Genomic DNA, 22,786 nt, shown 5'->3' with positions numbered 1-22,786 from the left:
ACAGGAGGATTGCAGTTCACGGACAGCCTCAGCTACTTAGTGAGATCCTTTGCAACTCAGTGAGAACTTATTTCAAAAATAAAGAATAAAAAATAGAGTTTGGGAGTGTAGCTCGAAGGTAGAATGCCACTGGGTTCCATCCTCAGTACTGCAAAAAAAAAAAAAAAGAAAGAAAGAAAGAAAGAAAGAAGAAAGAAAGAGAGAGGGAGAGAAAGAAAGAAAGAAAGAAAGAAAGAAAGAAAGAAAGAAAGAAAGAAAGAAAGGAAGAAAGAAAGAAAGAAAGAAATATTTGGGTTAGACATGGTGGCATTGTCTATAACCCCAGTACTGGGGAGGTGGAGACAGAAGGATCTCAAGTTTGAAGCCAGCCTCAGTAACTTAGACACTGAGCAACTTAGTGAGAATCTCTTTCAAAATAAAAAAATAAAAAGGGTTGGGGATGTTGCTCAGAGGTAGAATATCCCATGATTCAATCCCCAGTACCTCCCCAAAAGTTATAATTCAAAGGTAACATTTTGAATTACAATGTATTGAAGACTTAGTTAAAAATTAAATTGTAAAGTTAACAAAATTTGAATATGAGATTATTTTATTTTATTTTTGCAGTACTGGAGATTGAACCCAGGGGCATTCTACCTCTGAGCTATACCCCCAGTCTATTTTTATTTTTTATTTTGAAACAGGGTGTCTCACTAAGTTGCAGATGGATTCACTAAGTAGCTGAGGCTGGCTATGAACCTGCAATCCTCCTGTCTCAGCCTCCCAAATACTGGGATTATAAGTGTACACCACTAGGCCCAGTGAACATGAGATTATTTTAACAGTTCATTTAACAAATTTAATTATTGTCAATAGCCTAATGATTGGTTCAAATTTGCAAATATTTTGAATAATTTTGTGATGTAAAGAAAAAGTAATTTTAAAATATCACTGCAGGCAAAAATGTAGCTGTTTCTTTTTTTGATGGTGAAATGTATACTAGTAAGAAATCAGGCTGGGCGTGGTAGCGCACGTTTGTAATCCCAGCATTGGGGAGGCTGAGACCAGGAGGTTCGCGGTTCGCAGATAGCCTCAGCTACTTAGTGAGGCCCTCTGCAACTCAGTGAGACCCAGTTTCTAAAAATAAAAAATAAAATAAATAAAATAAACACCCTGATTAAAAAAAAAAAAGAAATCAGAATCAAAAATGTCGTGATACTTCCCTAGAAATTTCTTAAGGTGTAAATGATGACAAAGAATGAAATTACCTTTAGTCAACTGTTAGACACTTTGGAATTAACCGTAACTTCAACCTCTGTATTGGAAACCAAGAACTCTTCATGGGGAAAGGACTCAGAAAAGCAGAAACTCTCCTGCTCAGAGAGTACCTGGGATCTTCATGGGGTGAGGATGTGAGAGAAGGCTGTCTCTGTGTGAACATGTAAATCCCTCTACCCAAAGGCCCTAACCGGAGCTGGCCTGACCTTTGTTTTTGAACAGTCTGTCTTTGACAACTGCTGGACAACAATCTGGTGCTCAGTGGAGGACCTGTCGAAGCCTGTGACTATGTCCCCCATCCCTGAAAACTGTAAGAAAATACCTTCCCGATGGTATGTTTACTTAAGGCACATTTGGTTTCTAACTTTATAAACTCCCCTAGTTTTTTTTTATGATGTGTTAGTGAACTGGATGAGGAGGAAAATAACCATGGAGCGCATCCAGCCTTAAGGACTTCAAAGAAATACTTTGGCATGTCAGTTCAAGCAGGCAAAGAGATTTGGGGAAAGCAACTCCGTCGGGAACGTAGAGTTGTTATAGGAATGTTAGGCACATTTTAAACAGAGGAAGGCACATTGTAAGAGAGGAAAATGTGCCTAAATGTTAGGCACATTTTAAACAGTGGTGCAACACTAACTTGGAACTGCCATTCATCTCCTCATTCATTCATTCTACAAGTTAAGTTTTCAAAAGTCCACTACATACCGAGCACAGGTTACGCTTTAGTAGTACAGCAGTGAGTCGAGCAAAGAGAATCTGCTGCCCTCGAGCAGATGAGAGCCTAATGGGCGACTCGGTCCGTGAACACCTTCACAGGTCACTGTACGATCATCACCCAGGTGCAGTGAGAAGGCGGACAAGGGAATCTACTGTAGCTGGGGCAGAAACGATCACCTTGAAGAAATACTATTTTTTTTACTTTTTTAATTCCTAAATAAGTCAAAGTAATAACATCAAAGCACATGTTTAAAAGGGACACAGGGACTGCTTTTAAATTCCATAAATACATACATAACATGATACAGGTTTTGTAAAAGTAACTTATAAGCAAGCTAAATCTTAAATGTGCTAATAGGCTGGGCGTGGTAGTGCAAGCTTGTAATATCTCATACTTGGGAGGTTGAGATAAGAGGTTCATAAGTTCAAGGCCAGCTTCAGTAATTTAGCAAGGCCTTCTGCAGTTTAATGAGATCCTATTTCAAAATTAAGTTAAATTAAATTAAAAGGGCTGGAGTATAGCTTAGAGGTAGAATGCTCTGGGATTAATGCCCAGTAAAACACACACACACACACACACACACACACACACACACACACACACACTGCTAATGGTTATAAAGTAGTGCAAATTTCACAAATATAATCATATTCAGAGGCAGAAATCTATGTACCATCAATGTTCATTACATTAACATGGGATATGGTACTTAGATTAATAGAGGAGAGCAGAGGACATGGACAGAGTGAAGGAATTAGGAATTCTGACCAAATAGTTTCAGGAATGGAATGAGGACTTGGACATAGGGCAGCAAGATTTGGGTGGAGCCAACACTCAGTGCTATAGTTTGGGCATGAAATGTTCCTCAAAGGCCCTGGATTGCAGGTTTGATCCCTGCCTGTGGCAACACTGGGAGGTGTTGAAACCTTTAGGATGTGGTGCTTAGTGGAAGGAAGTTGGCAGGACTGTGCCCTTAAAGAGGATTTGGGGACCTTAGCCCCTCCCCTTTCACTTCAGGGCTGCCATTGGGCGAATAGTGTCTTATGTCTCAGGTGCTCACCAAGATGTACTACACTGCCACATACCCAAAGCAAGAGGCCAAACGGCTATGGACTAAAACTGCAGTCCAAATAACCTTTCTTCCTGTGAATTTTATCTATCTCAGGTGTCTATCCTTGTGATGGAAAGTTAGCACGCTGGGCAAGGTTTCTCTGTATTCTCATAGTTCAATCCAGAGGTGGTCTGCATGTGCTAGAACTCACACGCAGGGGGAGGAACCTTACGATCTCACCGTGTGTACAGAAAATGCTTCAGCAGGCCTATTGTAGGTGTTCCATAAAGAAAAAAAGTGCTAGAAAAGTGTAACTAAATTGCAGAAAGTCAGCCCCTTCACAGAGAAGAGACTGTATGAGTAGACTCAGATAATCTAGCTGAAGAATTTTCACAAGCTATTTGTCACTTGACTATATATATATATATATATATATATATATATATACATTAATATGTGTGTATTAATATTAATATGTGTGTGTATATATATACATATATAGATAGATAGATAGATAGATAGATATATTATTCTTTTTTTTCTTCATTTGGAAAACCAGAATGATATACTCTAAGAGAGAAGAGAAAAGTCTAGGGCATTCCATCCCCAAGAGATAATTTATACAAGTTACAACAAAGACCAGGAGAAAGAAAGCAAAAGATATTATTCTTCTGTCTTGGTCTTTTGCACAGTCCACAGAGGGTTGTATGCTTGCTACTTTGTTATCAGAAACAGAGAACACTCCCCTCCCTCAAACCCCTAAATTAGAAAGGGAAAGTCGCAAGAGAATATGGTCCCTGCTGGGGGGCCAGTCTCATCAAGTCATGCCCACCCACCACTGACTTCCATGGGACTCTTTTTTTCAGCATCCAAGGAGCTGGGAGAGGGAGGAAAATGGTTAAGAGACAGTGGGAGAGATCCTGTAAGGTTCTAGAACAAAGTTTGCCTGCAAAATAGGGAGTCATGTGGATTATAATTTAATGTAATCTGAAACATTATCAACAGGGAAAGGCAAGACCAAACAAAAGAGCAAACTATTTAAATTAATCTGAAGCCAGATAAGAAAAGTATAGTCTCTCTTGACCTTTGGCTGAAAGTTCTCTGAACACAGAACTGGAAACAACAGGAAGAGAGACTTCCCCCCCCCCCCCCCTTCTTCAGGGAAGGATACTGCACAGTCACAGAAGAGTTTGTTTGTATACAGAGTTAATAGAAGATTCTCCAATAGTTTCAAGTTTCTGTCTTTCTGTCATTTTGAGTTTTTATCTGTCTCTCACCCCATTCATATTTATCAGTGTGAAAGGATTTGGGGATGTCTTTATCCATTCATCTTACATATATATATATATATATATATATATATTTTTTTTTTTTTTTTTTTTTTTAAACTTCATAAACTAGCCGGGCGTGGTGGCACATGCTTGTAATCCCCACACTTGGGAGGGGGAGACAGGAGGATTGCACAGGTTCAAAGCCAGCCTCACTGGCTTAAGAAACCCTGTTTCCAAATAAAATATAAAAAATAGGTCTGGGAGTGTAGCCCGGAGGTAGAAGGTTCCATCCCCAGTACCACAAAAAAAAAAAAAAAAAAAAAAAAAAACCTCATAAACTAGCAGAGTGCGGTGGCACATACCTATAATTCCAGTACTTGGGAGGTTGAGGCAGGAGTATCACAGGTTCAAGGCCAGCCTTAGCAATTTATTGAGATTCTCAGCAACCTAGTGAGACCCTAGTCAGACAAAAAGGGCTGGAGGTTTAGCTGGGAGGTAGAATGCCCCTGTATTAAATCCTCAGCACCCCAAACAAAAACAAAACCACCATAAACTAAATGTCCAACAATACCAAAGGCTTTAAAATTTTTTCTTTGAGATGGTGGGGTTTTATTTTTAATAGAAAAACTACCACAAAGTGCTGAATTTAGAAATTCATGAAGCCAGACATGGTGGCACATGCTTGTAATTCCAGTACTTGGGGGGAGGCTGAAACAGTAGGATTGCAGGTTCAAGGCCAACCTCAGCAAATTAGTGAAACCCTGTTTCAAAGCAAGAAAATAAAAATAAAAATAAAATAGGGCTTGGCTATAGCTTAGAGGTAGAAAACCCATAGGTTCAATCCCTAGTACAAAAAAAAAAGAAAAGAAAAAGAAATTTGTCAAGTCACACATTTATTTCTCTCAAGCTCTTAAGACCATGTGTTATTTTTAAACCACTGAATTCCAAAAATTCTTGGGGAGATTCTTCTCTTCATTATCCCTCCAAAGTGACTGTGAATTGAAATAAAACGAATGTGATGAAATATTAGTGCATTTTTTGGAATATAAAATCAGAGATGGTTCTGGAGGTAGAGACTGCAGAAGCAATTAGGTCAATGACTCTCAGGCCTGGTTGCAACTATGTGATTTTATTTCATCTCAGCTTGTGTTTGTTTGTTCGTCTCTGTTTTTGTGGTACCAGGATGAAACCCAGAGGCATCCTCACTATGGGCTACATGCCCAGCCATATTTTATTTTTTATTTTGATACAGGGTCTAAGTTAATGAGGGCCTCAGTAAATTGCCCAGCTCACACTCAGCTTTCTTAAGATACATGTATAATTATTTCTTCTCTTTCAAATCTTCCCATCCACTCCTCTCATCCTATCACAGCTTCCATATTAAGCCATGGAAGATCCTATACTTCTTAGGAATGATTTTCATTCTGTGTTCTGTTCAGAATCAACTTCTCTCTCTCTCATTTCTTTATCTTTTCATATGAACTCCTACAGTTTTTCAAGATTCCTCTATATTATGGTTTCTAATGAAAGCTCTCATATGTATTGTTTCCTATGCAGAATATAATTAACAACAATCTACATTTACTTTATTTATTTTCTTTTTAAATTTTAACATTTATTATAAAATAATTTGAAGCACAGCATGGTGGCATATGCTTGTAATCCCAGAATTTGGGAGGCTGAGACAGGAAGTTTGCAGGTTTGAGACCAGTCTCAGCAATTTAGTGAGACTCTGTTTCAAAATTAAAAATTAAAAAAAGGGCCAGAAATGGTGGTACAGTCTCAGCAATTTAGTGAGACTCTGTTTCAAAATTAAAAATTAAAAAAAGGGCCAGAAATGGTGGCACATGCTTGTATTCCCAGTACTTGGTTGGCTGAGACAAGAGGATCACATGTTCTTAGCCAGCCTTGGCTACTTAATGAGGCCTCTGCAACTTAGTGAGACCTTGTTTCAAAATAAAGAATAAAAAAATGGCTAGGGGTAAAGCTTGGAAGTAGAATACCCCTGGATTCAATCCTCAGTGCAGAAAATAAAAAAAAAATTAAAAGAGCTAGGGTAGAGCTTAGAGGTAGAATATCTATGCACCATATGGCGCATTAATCCTTAGCACCACAAAAAATGATTTGAAATACTGATACTTGATAAATACAAAAATATATAACAATAATACAATGAAGAAAAATTGAATTTAACACACATATAAGAAAGGGCTAAAGCTAGGCATAGTGGAGCACGGTCGTAATCCCAGCATTTGGGAGGCTGAGACAGGAGGATCTTGGTTCACAGGTAGCCTCAGCTACTTAGTGAGGCCCTTTGCAACTCAGTGAGACCTGGTTTCAAAATGAAGATTAAAAATTAGTGCTGGGCTTTAGCTCAAAAGTATAATACACCTGGGTTCTATCCTTAGTACTTCAAAAAAAAAAAGGACAAATTTATTTACAGATTATTTTCTTGTGTGTCAAAGTAGCAAAATCTCAAATCTGTCATGTTTAATTTCTCAGGACCTTTGGATAGGACTGCAGATCACCATCATACTTTTTAAAATCTTATGATTTTTAAATTTTATTTATATGTGGAACATATTGAAAATGGTAAACATTTAGACTGTGCTGGTGCCCCCACCCTGTTCCTCTTCACCCCCTCTCAACAATGAGTGTCCAGGTTAACCATGCTATATTCTTTTACACATATTTGGATATAGCTCCTCCATTAATCAACCTCAACCTTCTTCCTCTGCTATCCTTCTATTCTAGCTTTGCTGAGATTTCCCCTCCATTATCAGGAGTCCCTCTGGTATCCCCAATGCTTCCTAGTTTGGGCATATTAGAGAAAACATATGTCCCTTCTCTTTCTGTGCTTGGCTGATCTCACTTAACATAATGCTCTCCAGATCTTTCCATCTTCTTGTGAATGGCATGTTTTGTTCTTCTTTAAAGCTGAATAGAATTCCATTGTGTGTATTTCCCATAATTTTGCAATCCATTTATTGGTTGATGGAAGCCCAGATTGGTTCCATATTTTGGCTATTATGAATTGTGCTGCTATGAACATAGGTATGCATATGTTAATATAGTTCTCTGATTTCAATCCCTTTGGAAAAATACCCAGGAGTGGTAGAGCTGGATCAAATGGTGGATCTATTCCCAGTTTTCTAAGGAACCTCCACACTGATCTCCATAGCGGCTGAACTAGTTTCCACTCCCACCAACAGCATAAAAGAGTTCTTCTTTCCCCATATCCTTGCCAGCATTTGTTGTTATTTGATTTCTTTATGCTTGCCACTCTGATTGGGATTTGATGGCCCAAAACAGATCCAGGTACCATGGCGAACCATGTCGGATGGAATCCAGTAACTCGAAACTGCGAGATCCACTATCACACTTTGAAATACAGTTTGACATATACATCAGAGGCCTTAATGTTCATTTATAAAATCTAGCAATATGGGGCCAGTGAGGCCGGCATCGGAGCCTGCCTTGAGACAATGCCGGTACTGGGGCCTCCGAGGCCAGGATAAGAGCCTGCCGAGGGGTTAGGCCGGTGCTGGGGCAAGCGAGGCCGACATCGGAGCCTGCCGTGAGGCATGACCAGTGCTGGGGTCTCCGAGGCCGGGATCGGAGCCTGCCGAGGGGTTAGGCCGCTGCCGGGGCCAGTGAGGCCGGCATTGGAGCCTGCCGTGAGGCATGATCAGTGCTAGGGCCTCCGAGGCCGGGATCGGAGCCTGCCGAGGGGTTAGGCCGGTGCTGGGGCCAGTGAGGCCAGCATCGGAGCCTGCCTTGAGGCAAGGCCGGTACTGGGGCCTCGAGGCCAGGATAAGAGCCTGCCGAGGGGTTAGGCCGGTGCTGGGGCCAGCGAGGCCGGCATCGGAGCCTGCCTTGAGGCATGACCAGTGCTGGGGCCTCCGAGGCCGGGATCGGAGCCTGCCGAGGGGTTAGGCCGCTGCTGGGGCTAGCGAGGCCGGCATCGGAGCCTGCCGTGAGGCAAGGCCGGTACTGGGGCCTCCGAGGCCAGGATAAGAGCCTGCCGAGGGGTTAGGCCGGTGCTGGGGCCAGCGAGGCCGGCATCATAGCCTGCCTTGAGGCATGACCAGTGCTGGGGCCTCCGAGACCGGGATCGGAGCCTGCCGAGGGGTTAGGCCGGTGCTGGGGCCAGCGAGGCCAGCATCGGAGCCTGCCTTGAGGCAAGGCCGGTACTGGGGCCTCCGAGGCCAGGATAAGAGCCTGCCGAGGGGTTAGGCCGGTGCTGGGGCCAGCGAGGCCGGCATCAGAGCCTGCCTTGATGCATGACCAGTGCTGGGGCCTCCAAATCCGGGATCAGAGCCTGCCAAGGGGTTAGGCCGGTGCTGGGGCCAGCGAGGCCGGCATCGGAGCCTGCCTTGAGGCAAGGCCGGTACTGGGGCTTCTGAGGCCAGGATAAGAGCCTGCCAAGGGGTTAGGCCGGTGCTGGGGCCAGCGAGGCCGGCATCGGAGCCTGCCGTGAGGCATGACCAGTGCTGGGGCCTCCAAGGCCGGAATCGGAGCCTGCCGAGGGGTTAGGCCGCTGCTGGGGCCAGTGAGGCCAGCATAGGAGCCTGCCGTGAGGCAAAGCCGGTACTGGGGCCTCAAGGCCAGGATAAGAGCCTGCCGAGGGGTTAGGCCGGTGCTGGAGCCAGCGAGGCCGGCATCAGAGCCTGCCATGAGGCAAGGCCGGTACTGGGGCCTCCAAGGCCAGGATAAGAGCCTGTCGAGGGGTTAGGCCAGTGCTGGGGCTAGCGAGGCCTGCATCGGAGCCTGCCTTGAGGCATGACCAATGCTGGGGCCTCCGAGGCTGGGATCGGAGCCTGCCGAGGGGTTAGGCTGGTGCTGGGGCCAACGAGGCCGGCATTGGAGCCTGCCATGAGGCTAGGCCGCTGCTGGGGCCTCCGAGGCCGGGATTGGAATCCTGCCAAGGGGTTAGACCGGTGCAGGGGCCAATGGCCAGCATCGGAGCCTGGTGTGAGGCAAGTTCACTCCTGCGGCCTCCAAGGCCGGGACCAAAGCCAGCTTAGGGGTTAGACCAGTGCAGGGGCCAGCGAGACCAGAACTGGGGCCTCCCATGAGGCAAGGCCACTGCTTGAGCCAGCGAGGTCTGGATCAGTCCACTGAGTAGCCAGGCCACTACTGGGACCATCAAGAGTGGGATTGGTACTTGCAACGCAGCATGCACAGAGAAATATCGCAGAAAATATAAATCATACACTTCTCTTAATCAGCAATAACTAGGAGGAAAAGGGCAACAGGAAGAGGTTGAGCTATAGAAAGGGCCCTATAGTGAAGCAACTAATGTGACCAATCAGAGGGTATGTAATACTGGAGGACGGAGCCTCTTTAAAACGCAGGAGGTACATAAACAAATGTATCAAAGTAAATCACCAAAGAAGTGTGCGATGAAGGGAGGGGGAGGGAACGGGATGGGGGCTGGAGGAGGGCTAATTGGATGATGTGTGCTTGTATATCCTCTCAAGTCTTGTACTCCAATGTGATTGATATATGACTACAATGCACCAATTTAAAAATTAAATTAATTAAAAAAAATAAATTTCCTGACAGGTTTAAACATTTATTCTTAAATGTATTCCAGGATTTAAAATGTGCCTTCAGAATTACAATAAAATCTGTTTTATTTTTCCTTTGAAAAAAAAAATAAAATAAAATAAAATTCAAACAGCCTTTTCAGTGGAAAAAAAAATAAAATAAAATCTAGCAATACAAAAAGGCAGCCACCTCAGTGTGTCTTTCTTTTATGAATTTCTACTCTTTTGCTACAATAGTCATGGTTTGGGGCAATGAGTTTGTAATTCTAAGAATTGTATTATTTTTCTAGTGTCCATGTTGAATCACTTTTGGAGGTACACTTATCTTCTGAGTTTTTACCAAGGAAGAATCTCATTTCTTTTCTTTCATCAGTTTATTTGTTTTTAGTGCTGGTGCCTGAACCCAGGGACTTGTTCATGCTAGGCAAATTCTCCACCACTGACCTATATCCCTATCCCAGAATCCCTATTTTCATAGGCTACAAAGAATAATACCTATTTCATTTTATTATGTAAATTAAATGATTCTTTTCCTAGGCATGGTGGTGCATGCTTATAATCCCAGCAGTTGGGAGGCTGAGAAAGGAGGATTACAGTTTTGCAGCCAACCTGAGGAACTTAATGAGGCCCTCCACAAGTTATGAAGAAACAGAGGAGCTGTTTCAAAAATAAACAAATAAAATAGGGCTGGGAGTGTAGCTCGGAGGTAGAATGCCATGTGTTCAATCCCCAGTAAAACACACACACACACACAGACACACACAATCTTTATTTGGAAGGCTGGGTCTGGCTAACTGGTTGGAAGATTTTTTCAAGCTCATTCTGTAACTGAACACTTGACTATCTGTGAGGCTGGTATGATGTAGACAATAGCGTTGAATTTCCGATCTGTTTCCCAAACACAGTCACATGGCTGTGAAAAGCAGCCTTGGTCAAGTCAGGCTCCCAGCCTGCTAGGCAGCGGGAGCATGGTGGAAATGCCTGGTGACAAAAAGTGCAGGAAGGTCAAGGACAAAGGCTATGGCTTTAGGAGAGATATTTCCTTGACTGCCCATTTTAGCCAGAGTGGAACATCACTACCCATTCATTTGGGGGCTGGTCTGCAGAAGACCATTCCAGGCAAGAAGGATAATGTGGCAGACCTCCACAAACTGTTTTTAGGCCTCCATTGCCCTACTCCATGCCTTCCTCTTACTTCCTAGTATTCTGGAACTTGAGACAGGAAGATTTGGAGATTTGTCCCATGACTAAGAACCTATAGAGATACATGGTTCCTTTTCATCCATCCCAGATCATGTTCTACTCGGGACTGAACACATGGCATTCTACCTCTGAGCTACACTTCCAGCCCGATTTTATTTGTTTATTCTTGAAACAGCTCCTCTGTTTCTTCATAACTTGTGGAGGGCCTCCTTTAATAGACCCAGGAGTATTATTGTTGCTTTGTTTTTAAGAAGTTTGAATTGTCAACTAGAAGGCAAGATGTCTAGCAAAATAAAAGCACAGGACAAATTTATAGAGTTTCTTTTAAGGTTTCCTTTCCTTTCTCCTCCCTTTCCTTCCTTCCTTCCTTCCTTCCTTCCTTCCTTCCTTTTCTCCTTCCTTTGATTTTTCTAATTTGCTTTTTCTTTCAAAATACTTGCTGCATACTGTGTTGGTCAGTGAGGATAAGTAGGAAACCCGATTTTCTTTCCTAACTTAGCTACAGTTAGCCAAGTAGTGGTGCAGCTGCTGCAGTTCATAAAGCACGAAAACCCAGATCTGTTTTATGGCTGCGGTTCTCGCTATTCCAAGGCTCATTCGGCTCGTTTAGCCTAAGCCTTTCTTTGAGTTCCTCAGCATCAAATGCTCCACCTAAACTTATTTTTCTGTAACCTTTCTGAAACTGCTCAACAATGGACTTGCATTACTCATAACTGCCACCAGGTGGTATCAAATGCTGGAGTACATTACATACATTTATTTGAAATATAATTTATGAAGTCAATTTTGCTTTCACTATAAAAATATATTCTTAGAGCAGAATGTAAAATGTTTGGCTATTTGCTAATCAGTACACTTTGCATAACAGCAGCCAACGTTTATGCCCTGTTGTACACACCAAGTGCCTTCACAATATTATTTCTTTTGATATATCCAATAGTTCAGTGAGGTCAATACGGCAGGTGTTTTTATTTGCCACACCTTTCAGTTGGCAGAAGGCTAGGTAGCATGGCCAAGGCCATAAATGTACTAAACACTAGAACAGGATGAAGGTTGGTCCTCTGATTTTATATCCAAACAGCCTGTTAAATGCTGAGCTGCTATAACAAGGTAAATTAAAAAGAAACACCCCACTACATGTCCTGTGACCATTGGACTAAAGCCCAAGTATTAAAAATCTCTTCTCCACTATCATCCTGTGTGTGTGTGTGTGTGTGTGTGTGTGTGTGTGTGTGTGTGTATTGTGCGTGGTACTGGGGTTGAACTGAGGAATATTCTAATTCTGAGCTACACTCCAGCCATATTTTATTTTTTATATTAAAACAGGGCCTCACTAAGTTGCCGAGGGCCTTTTTTTTAATCATTTTTTCAAAGCTGCTGAAGGTATGTCCTGTGTGACATCCTGTGACTGAGACCCACATAGCATTCACCTGTCTACTTTGCAATTTTGATGAAGTGTTAACTACTATGGTAACCTTCAGTTTCTTTCTACCTAAGATGATTTTTCTCTTTTGCCTTATTTTGCATGATAGACTGGCCCTCGTCTTAAATTCCTTGGTCAGAGACCCCCTAAACATGACACATATTTAAAATAATACATTAACATGTGATTGTTTCTTTCTTAGTAAAGAAAGAAAAAAAAAAAGACTTCCCTAGTAACCAGGTTGCGTTATCTTAGGAAGCTCAGCCATTATTATTGAAAGCCCAAATCTGTCTTTTTTCTTCTTAAAGGGTCCAAACTTAAGTTTTTTCCTTATAAGCAATTTAATAATGATTTTAAAATAATTTTAAAAATCAGTTAAAATGTGATTTCCTTGTGACCATCTACTCATGGGCTAAGTCATGATAAACTATTACGATTTAAAGTGAACCAAGGTGAAAAAAAAGTAGTCATAGCAATTCATATTTATTGAGTGACCAACAGACATTCTATCAACCTTCACAAGAACATTGCACAGCAGGTGCATGCACATGAGTGTGTGTGTGTGTGTGTGTGTGTGTGTGTGTGTGTGTGTGTGTTACTGGGAATTGAACCCAGAGACATTCTACTTCTGAGCTACACCTCCAGCCCAGCTTACACAGCAGAGGTTTTTTTATTTATTTTTTTTTTTTTGTGGTACTGGGGTTCCCAGAAACCCTTCAATCTCCGGGTTACACTCCTAGACCTATTTTTATACTTTTTTTTATTTGGAAACAGGGTCTCAAGCCAGCGCGGCTGGCTCTGAACCGTGCGATCTCCCTGTCTCTGCCTCCCAAGCACGAATATTGCAAGTGTACGCCACCACGCCCAGCTACAGCAGAGATTTTTATGATCCGAACTTTCCAGATAAGGAAAGTGCCCAAGATCAAAGTGAGTGGACCTGAGACTTGAACCTGCGTCTGTCAGAACATATTGCTGAGGCTCTCTGGCTTTCTGTTCATGTTCACCTATGGCTTCCTAGGCTTCTGAGTAAGCCAGCCTGGTTCTTTATGCTTTGGTCTAACTAACAAGGCTCCCTATTACACTCTTTTATTTTCCATTTTATGTCTAGGAACCTGTTCCCACCATCGTCACTTCACCTCTGAATGCTATTTTATAGCAGGGGAGACCCGTGTATGGCAACACTGGGTTGGCGAGTCCTACCGGTTTTCCCTATAATGTTGAATTTCAGGAAGCTTTGATGTCAGAACTGTATCCTCCATATTCTAGTAATCTTAGACATTTGCTGACCACTTACCATGAGCGAAGAAAGCACTGTGCTTGGATCAAGGACACTGGCGGCGGCACAGGAAGGACACTATCAGCAATGCCACTCAACATAAGTTTATTGGACTTATCAGTGTGTTAGTTATCATGTTTCTTGCTAGGAATAAGAACATTATTATGACTTATTTCCTTATTTTAAGAGGCTTCCAGATCGGGGAGGAAGAAAATACAGATTAAGTAAAAATATGGTAAGTGCTATGTTAAAAGTACATTTTAGGTGCTAAAGCTTTATAGAATGCTGCAGAGAGGGGTCAAATTTAATGACTCTTGAATGAGAAGGAAGAGTTTGAATGCAGGTTTTTCTTTATAAGGTCTGGGTGTTTCCTGGGCTACAGTTCTGCAGACTCCAGGGTTGCTAGACTGGTAATGAATTGATCTATTGGTGACAGTCACGTGGCCCATCTTGTTCTCACAGGCCTGCATGCTGGCTGAACTTGGGTCCCTAGGCCTGCACTTGTTTCCCCAGTTCTGTATTCTTTCTTAAATATATAAATGTGCTATATATTAAATATTATATGTTTTAATATATACATGGACATAAACATATGTTAAAGTATATATACATTTTGTGGTGCTGGGGATTGAACCCAGGGGCATTCTACCTCTGAGCTACACCTCTCTAGCCATATATTACTGGAAACAGGGTCTTGCTAAGAGCCTCACTAACTTGCTGAGGCTAGCTTCAAACCTGTCATCTCCTCTCAGCTACCCAAGAACTGGGATTACAGGAGTACACCACCACACCCAGCCTAAAGTATATATACTTTTATTGGTGCATTGTAATTATACATCATAATGGTGTTCAAAGTGCTGCAAGTAAACGTTCACATACCACTTGGTGTGTTTCCCTCCAGTTTCCACCTGCGATGCTCTCCCAGAACATACTCAGATTAGTAGTGATATCTTCATATACAGATATTGCAACATGTGAACTGTTTTCTTCATAAAGCCTCCTTTGTCCTCTCCTTGATTTCCTCTCCCATTCCCCTTCCACTATTCAACTGGTCTCTCTCCTCGTTCATCTAAAGTCCCAGCTGGCCTTGGTGGCACACACTTGTGATGCCAGAATGTGGGAGGCTGAGACAGAAAGATCACAGGTTTGAGACCAAGCCTCAGTAACTTAGTAAGACCTTGTTTCAAAATAAAAAATAAAATAGGGGTAGGGATGTAACTCAAAGGTAGAATGTCCCTAGATTCTATTCCCAATAAAATACACACATACACACACACACACACACACACACACACACACACACACACAATAAATAGAAAGATAAATAAATAAATAAATCTCTTTTAGCCAGGCATGGTGGCACACACATGTAATCCCAGCATCTGGGAGGCTGACACAGGAGGATGATGGCTCGATAATAGCCTCGGCTACTTAGTGAGGCCCTTCGCAAATCAGTGAGACCCTGTTTCAAAATAAAGAATAAAACATAGGGCTAGGGGTATAGCTCAGAGGTAGAATGCCCCTGGATTCAATCCCCAGTACCACAATAAATAAATAAATAAATAAATAAATAAATAAATAAATAAATCTCTTTTATTTCTTATTTTCTATCTCATTTCCACATATGAAAGAAAACATAAATCTTTGCCTTTCTGAGACTGGCTTATCTCAGCACAATATTCTCTAGTTCCATCTATTTTTCTGAAAATGACATAATTTTGTTCTTCTGCACTGCTGAGTAAAAGTCTATTTTTTATATATACCACATTTTCATTATCCATTCATCTGTTGACTGGCACCTGGATTGGCTCCATGACTTGGCTATTGTGAATTGTGCTGCTATCGACATGGGCACACATGTATCACTATAGTATTCTAACTTTAATTCTTTCAGAAAGATGGCCCAAGGAGTTGTATGGCTGGGTCACATGGTGCTTCCATTTCTAGTCTTTTGAGGAACCTCTACACTGACTTCCTTAGTAGCTGTACTAATTTTCAATCCCCCCAACAGTGTATAAGAGTTCCTATTTCCCCATATCCATGTCAGCATTTATACTGTTTCTATTCTTGATGACTTTCCAGCTTGCCATTTTTGTTCTCATTATTTTATTATTGTCTCTTTTTTACCCCCTCCCTACCCACAGCCCACCAGTTTTCTCATCGTTCAAGACTTGATCAAATCTTCCCTCCTGTCTAGAGCACTTCTGTCAAGTATCCCAAGAATGGTCACTCTCCCAAATCCCATAGTACTTCTCTTTGTAGAACAAATTTGTCCACCTAAATGGAGTGGTCCCACACCATTCCTTTAGACTGTTGAGCAGCTGAACCCTTTTTCTGTGTTTGAAGGAAGCAAAGCCTGCCTTTCTCTTTGGGAGCTGAAGATCTTTGGACTCTTCTAGCTTCCCTTTCTGTTAAGTTGGGACGTGTTACCCAGGCTGAACCAATCAGATGGATTTGCCGCACTTCCAAGTAGAAGCACCAAAGCTGGGCAGGAAAGAGGAATAGAGACAGCGGTCAATTCCAAGTCTGATTCTTCAGCTTTGCTGGAGGTTTGGGCCTTAAAATAGCAGATTTCTGCATATCATAATACAGGAAACAGCTTAAAATAGAATACAAGGCCTCTCTGGGAAAAGCTTACTGTTCTCTTCCTCGTCCAAACATTGCCTCAGGCCAGGCTAATAAGTCTTCTTTCTTAGGTCTTACACAGGGATCTGGGCAACATTTTCAGGAGTATTGCAGTGTTTAGGGGGAACACTGACATTTGGGAGGGAAGAGAAATGCCAGCTGTCCCTTGACATGCAGGACAATGCTGCATAATGAAGAACTGTCTGTTATCTCATGACATTTTTAAATGTCCCCCGACATTTATGCAGGTAAAGAAAAATTCCTGTTTAAAATTATCTAAGCCTAGAATCTTACTCTGTTTTACATATAGAAACAAACTCTATGGGTTTTTCTTGGGGGTGGACTGAAACTGGCTTTAGAACTTCTCTAAGAGTCCCTTACTGTTTCAGGATATTACATCAGGACTGGAGAAAGTGCTTGTGGTGGCGTGGATGGAACACATAAAGGCCCAGTCCCCGCTGTGTTAGCTGGGTTCTGTGGAGAGCGCAAGCATCTGACTCCTTTATGCATCTGCTAGTGTCCCCCTGGCTAAGCATTTGCATATTGAATGCATGTTTTATGTATTTTGTAAATTGCCTCTTTCTTATTTCTCCTTGATATTATAGTTAGAGAAAGATATTAGATTTCTAAATTTATTGGTGCATTGTAATTATATATCATAGTGAGGTCCAAAGTCATGCAAGCAAACATCCACACAGGCCTTGTTACGTTTCCCTTCAAGTCCCCTCTACTACTCACCCCTCCGCAGACATACTAGTGAGGTTGGTACTGAAACCTTCATACATGGGCCTAGCAGAATTTGGCTTTTTTGTTTGTTTGCAGTACTGGGAATGGAACCCAGGGGCATTTTACGTCCAAGCGACACCCCCAGCCCTATTTTTTATTTTTTATTTTGAAACAGGGTCTCACTGATTTGCAAAGGGCCTCACTAAGTAGCTGAGGCTGGCTTCAACCTATGCAATCCTCCTGTCTCAGCCTCCCAAATTCTGGGATTACAAGCGTGTGCTACCATGCCTGGCGGGCCTAGCATAATTTGAATTGTTTCTTTCATCAGTTCTTTATTTTCCTCTTCCCACCTCCCTCCTTCTATCCTCTTCTACTATCTTACTGGCCACTAGCCTCAGTTATCTAACGTCTCTTTTGTGTCCTATTTTCCTTTTAGCTTCCACATATACAAAATAATTCTACCCTTATCTGAGACTGGCTGATCCTATGGACAGATCTTCATTAGATCTGTCCATTTTCTGCACATGGCATATTCTTGTTCTTCTTTATGGCTGAGCAAAAAACTTCATCATACATATGATGTCCTTACTTGTGCTATCCTTTCATCTGTTGACAGACACCTGGGTTGGCTCCATAATTTGGCTATTGTGAATTGTGCTGCTATAAACATGTATAAGCATATATCGCTATAGTATTGTGACTTTAATTGCTTTGGAAAGATGCTGAGGAGTGGTATAGCTGGGTCATATGGATATTAGCTTTCTTAAAAAGATTATTTGAATTTGATTTCAGGATATCCCTGGTGGCAGTCTAAATTATTTGGTATGAAAATGAGGTGTTTGAGCTGGGCGCGGTGGCACATGTTTGTAATCACAGTACTTTGTGAAGCTGAAAAGGAGGATCACAGGTTCATGACCAGCCTCAGCTGCTTAGTGAGGCCCTCCATAACTTAGACCCTGTTTTAAAATAAAGAATAAAAAATAAGGCGGGGAGTGTATCTCAGAGGTAGGATGCCCCTGGGTTCAATCCCTAGTACTGCATACTACAATAATTAATAATAATAATAATAATAATAATTTTAAAAATAAAGTGATCTAGTAGGGTTGTAGACCATGACCCTAAAGCCCCCTTTAACTTCCCCAAAGTCTTCTAATCCACCTCTTCCCCAGCCTGTTTGTTACTACTGATCCATCCATCCTGGACATTCACACAGAAGAAGCAATTCTGTTAAAAATTACCTGAGTCTAGAATCTTACTCTTTTATATACAAAAACAAAATCTATGGGACTTTAAAGGGAAGATTACATCTGGTATGGAATTTAGATTGATATTCATTTTTTATAACAACATATTTTTCTTCCTGTTCTATACATAAACACTTTTAGAAGATGGCTCTATTCTAGCCAACCACAACATCTTGGGCTGATACTGATTGAAGGTTTAATGGCCTATTTCAAAAGCTGATGGCAGGGGAGCGGGAAGGGCTTTAACACTATCTACTTTCCAGCTCCTGAGAGCCCACCTTCTCGTGTTTAATTGGGTGTAAAGAGCATATAGTGACCCAACCCACACTTTTAACAGGTGAGGGAAGAAACTTTGCTTTTTATCTGGATGCTTACTTAAGATGTTTAAATATAAATTAGCAAGAGATTTGAAATGGAAAAAGGAAGTAGCATTCTATTCTGTTTTGCTGTTACCAGCCTGGGTTGGTGAACTTCAAAGCAGGATGAGGTACTTGGCTTCATGGTAGAGAACTAAGAGATAACACACCCCCAGACCCCAGGTCAAGGTATCCTTCCCGAAGGCTGGGTACAGATTGCAGATGAAGCCTTCTCCAGCCAACAGTGCCCAGAGACTTTCTTACCTGTTCTGGCCTTCTTGGTAATGATAATAATGATGAAAATGACTTTTCAGGGAGAATGTGTATTTTTGTATTTTTAATTGACACATAATATTGTACTTACATATGGGTACAATAAGCTGTTTCCATCCATGGGTGCATTTTATGACATCAAATTAAGGGAATTAATATATCCATTAAGTTAAACTTACAGCATTGCTTTGTGATGAGACCGTTCAAAATCTTTGAATGATTGTTTTCTATTTTGAAATATACAGCCAGGCATGGTGATGCATGCTTATAATTTCAGTACCTAGGAGGTTAAGACAGAAGAATCATAGGTTCGAGGAGACTCTCAGCTAGCAGTGTGCCACCACACCCGGTAGACCTACATGTTTTATGTGTGAAACCAAAATGTACCAGGAAAACGCCTTTTCAAAACTTTATTATCAACTGGGTGTGGTGGAGTACGCCTCTAATCCCAGTACTTGGGAAGCTGAAACAGGAAGATAACAGGTTCATGACCAGCCTCAGGAACTTAGGCCCTCTGCAACTTAGTGTGACCCTGTTTCTAAAAGAATAAATTAGGGCTGGGGTTGTAGCTCAGAGGTAGAAGCCCCTGGGTTCCATCCCCAGTATCACAAAACAAACAAACAAAACCCTTATTATCTCTGCCGCAGAGCCAGCATATGTGGAGTTTCTGTCTTGACTCCACCTGTATGTTAATGGAGGAGTACAGTTTTTAAGGGACTGAGCTTTGATCACTTTGAAATTTTCTGAATTAACATGATTTCCAAAATCAGTGGTCTGAGACCTTGATTTTATCAACTCAAGAATTCTTGACAGAAGATCCAGGAGAGGGGACACGAAACATTCTGGAGATTTTAATCTAGCTGAGAGAACACACAGGAAGTGAATCAGAAAGTGAAGCTCCTTAGGGAGTGCCCCGAATTGTCATCGGCTCCCCAGAGTAACAGTACAAATTCACAAACAACACATGCATCGTGACGCTGTATTCTCATATTCTCACGGTGCTCATTGAAAAAAGAAAAAACTTGAAAGAAAAATAAAAAGGAAACACACGTGGGTAATTTATCGGAACTTTAAGAAACTGTTTTCTAAAGATAAACTTTACCTCTCTTATCTTGAGTTAACCAGATAGAACCATAACCTGAGTATCCTCAAAGAAGCTTTTTTTAAAAAATGCTTTCTTTATGAGCTGAAAATATTTGCTTGAGATGTGACTCAAGTGAGTAGGACACACTGGAGAGCTTGAAAGAACCCTTTACACTCAAGTGTCAATTACCGCTCTGGTCTTCTCAGAGAGTTGAGTCATTTGGTACCCTCTTATCCTGTCTTTCTCATTGTCTGTTTTCAGTGCTAACCAGAAAGTTGGCTGGTGCTTTGTCTTTTAACCCTCTTAGCATTCTTTCTTTTCTGACCTTGTCAGTTTCATAACATGGGCCTCAAGGATGTTTCTCAGGCCGCAGAGCAGCTTGCGGCTTCCAAGACTGCTGAATGAAGATGCCTTGGCTTTGTGAGAACTACCTAGGCCTTGATGTGGTGCAGAGACTTCCCTTCTAGAATTCTGCAAGGCATGATAGCTTGTTTTCTGGACTCACACATTGACTGAAAGATTTATTATGCATGGTATTCAGGAGATGCTGGGAAACACAGACAGGTCTCCCCACGTCTTGACCTTAAGAAACATACCTTACATAAACTAAAATGGAGATGATGTGTGTTAAGTGCTCTCCCTAGAACTGCACCATTCAATCGAATAATCATTAGTTAACTGGTTGTGGAGCTTTTGAAATGTGGCTAATTCTAATTGAAATACAGCAGAAGTATAAAACATGCTCCAAATTTCTAAAATTTAGTGCAAAAAATGCAAAGCATCTTAATATTTTATATCAATTTTATATTTGTATGATGATATCTTTTATATATTGGGTTTATATTATTCTCACCTGTTTCTTTTTACTTTTTTCATGTAGAAACTAGAACATTCAAAATTATCTTTGTCACTTTCTTTATCTTTCTTCCTTTCAGAGGGGAACTGGGGATTGAACCCAGGGGCATTGTACCACTGAGCTACATCCCCTTTTTATGTATTTATTTATTTATTGAGACAGGGTCTTGCTAAGTTGCCCAGGTTGGCCTCAAATGTTTGATCCTCTTGCCTCTACCCCCAAAGTAGCTGGGATTACAGATGTGCACCACTGCACCAGCTGGCTTCCATTATTTCTATTAGGCAGCATTGTATTTGCGACAGCTTAGAAAGGAGTGGGAGGAATCTTTTAGAAGTATTCCTGTGTGTGGTGGGGGCAGATAGAGGCAGTGTGAGCAGAAATGGGTGTGAGTGGAGGTGACATGTGATCTAAGTCTTAAGGGTCAGTAGCTTTAGATAGCAAAGAGCAGATGGGACTTTAGCCAAAAGTAAGAGATAATACCATATAATAGGCAAAGGATGGTTGTTGGATGACAGGTCAATTTCTCTTATTATAAGTGAGCACAGTGCTCAGAACAAGAAAGAACACTTAATCCATGGCACAAAATTTTACTAGGATGTGAGATATCAGAAGGGTTAATAGATGACTTAAAGTATTTTAAAATGGCACTTAATAGCCGGGCGTGGTGGCGCATGCTTGTAATCCCCGCGCTTGGGAGGCTGAGACAGGAGGATCACACAGGTTCGAAGCCAGCCTCAGCTACTGAGTGAGGCTCTCAGCAACTTAGTGAGATCCTGTTTCCAAACAAAGTATAAAATAGATCTGGATTATAGCCCAGAGGTAGAAAGCCTCTGGGTTACACCCCTATACCACCAAAATAAATAAATAAATAAATAAATAAATAAATAAATAAATAAATAAAATGGCACTTAATCCCTAAACCACTTTCTTGGCTATTGTGCCAGAAACAGCACCATTAATGCCTTGCCTCTCTCTTTACATCACTGTTTATAAAATAAGTGCTTTTAATCTGAGTGAATCCCAAACTCTACATAACACATATTTAGAAACAAAGAAAAAAGGATGTATTTCTCAATTGATTCTCATTTTCATTATCCTTACTCTATAATGGACTCTATCATATTTTATAGCCTTCAGGTGTGTGGAGGAGGGATGCTTGGAAGTAAAAATGGAGTCATTGTCTTTCCTTTTCCTGTTGGAATACTGTGGTTACTGGAAACCCAAAGAAAATATTACGTGTGTCATATCTCTACATTAAAATTATGGATCTCTCTGGAAACTCAAGCAAATTCTGAAGATGACGGAGTTGTGATTTTATTGTTGATGCAGAACCAGCTTGGCATATCCCCCAGTTTCCATTAAAGCAGTCTGGCTTTACAGGGAGGCTCTATGACATCTGATACCTTACTGAAATAGTCCAAGAAACCAATATTAGATCTGCATGTGATAGGTTACTTGGAAGGTAATTAACTGAAGAGAGTATTATGATTTCACACAGAGGCTGGTGTCTGTTAGAGACAGGGGGCTCGCCACAACATGGTGGGCTAATCATTGTGAGGAACTCAGATCTGACCATGACCCCAACAAATATATTTTCTCATTCATCCTTAGGTTCTGGCTGCAGGGGTTTAAACAAGACTTCTTTTAGAGGAGTAAAACAAAGTCTACACATGACTTGATTCACGTGCAAGCCCCACAGACCTCTGGCTTCCAATTCACTTTCTCATATATTTAGACTTTGCTTGTTCCTGATTATCTGCTAAAAGAACCAGAAGACAGTGTCTACTGAGAGGTCTTATTTAGCTCAAAGTTTTGCTAAGTGGTTGCTTCTTTGTTATAATAAAATATCTAACATTATTAAGCACTTCACT

This window comes from Muscardinus avellanarius, assembly GCF_963383645.1.
Source record: "Muscardinus avellanarius genome assembly, chromosome: 2".
Classification (NCBI taxonomy): domain Eukaryota; kingdom Metazoa; phylum Chordata; class Mammalia; order Rodentia; family Gliridae; genus Muscardinus; species Muscardinus avellanarius.
This window is presented reverse-complemented; position numbering follows the sequence as displayed.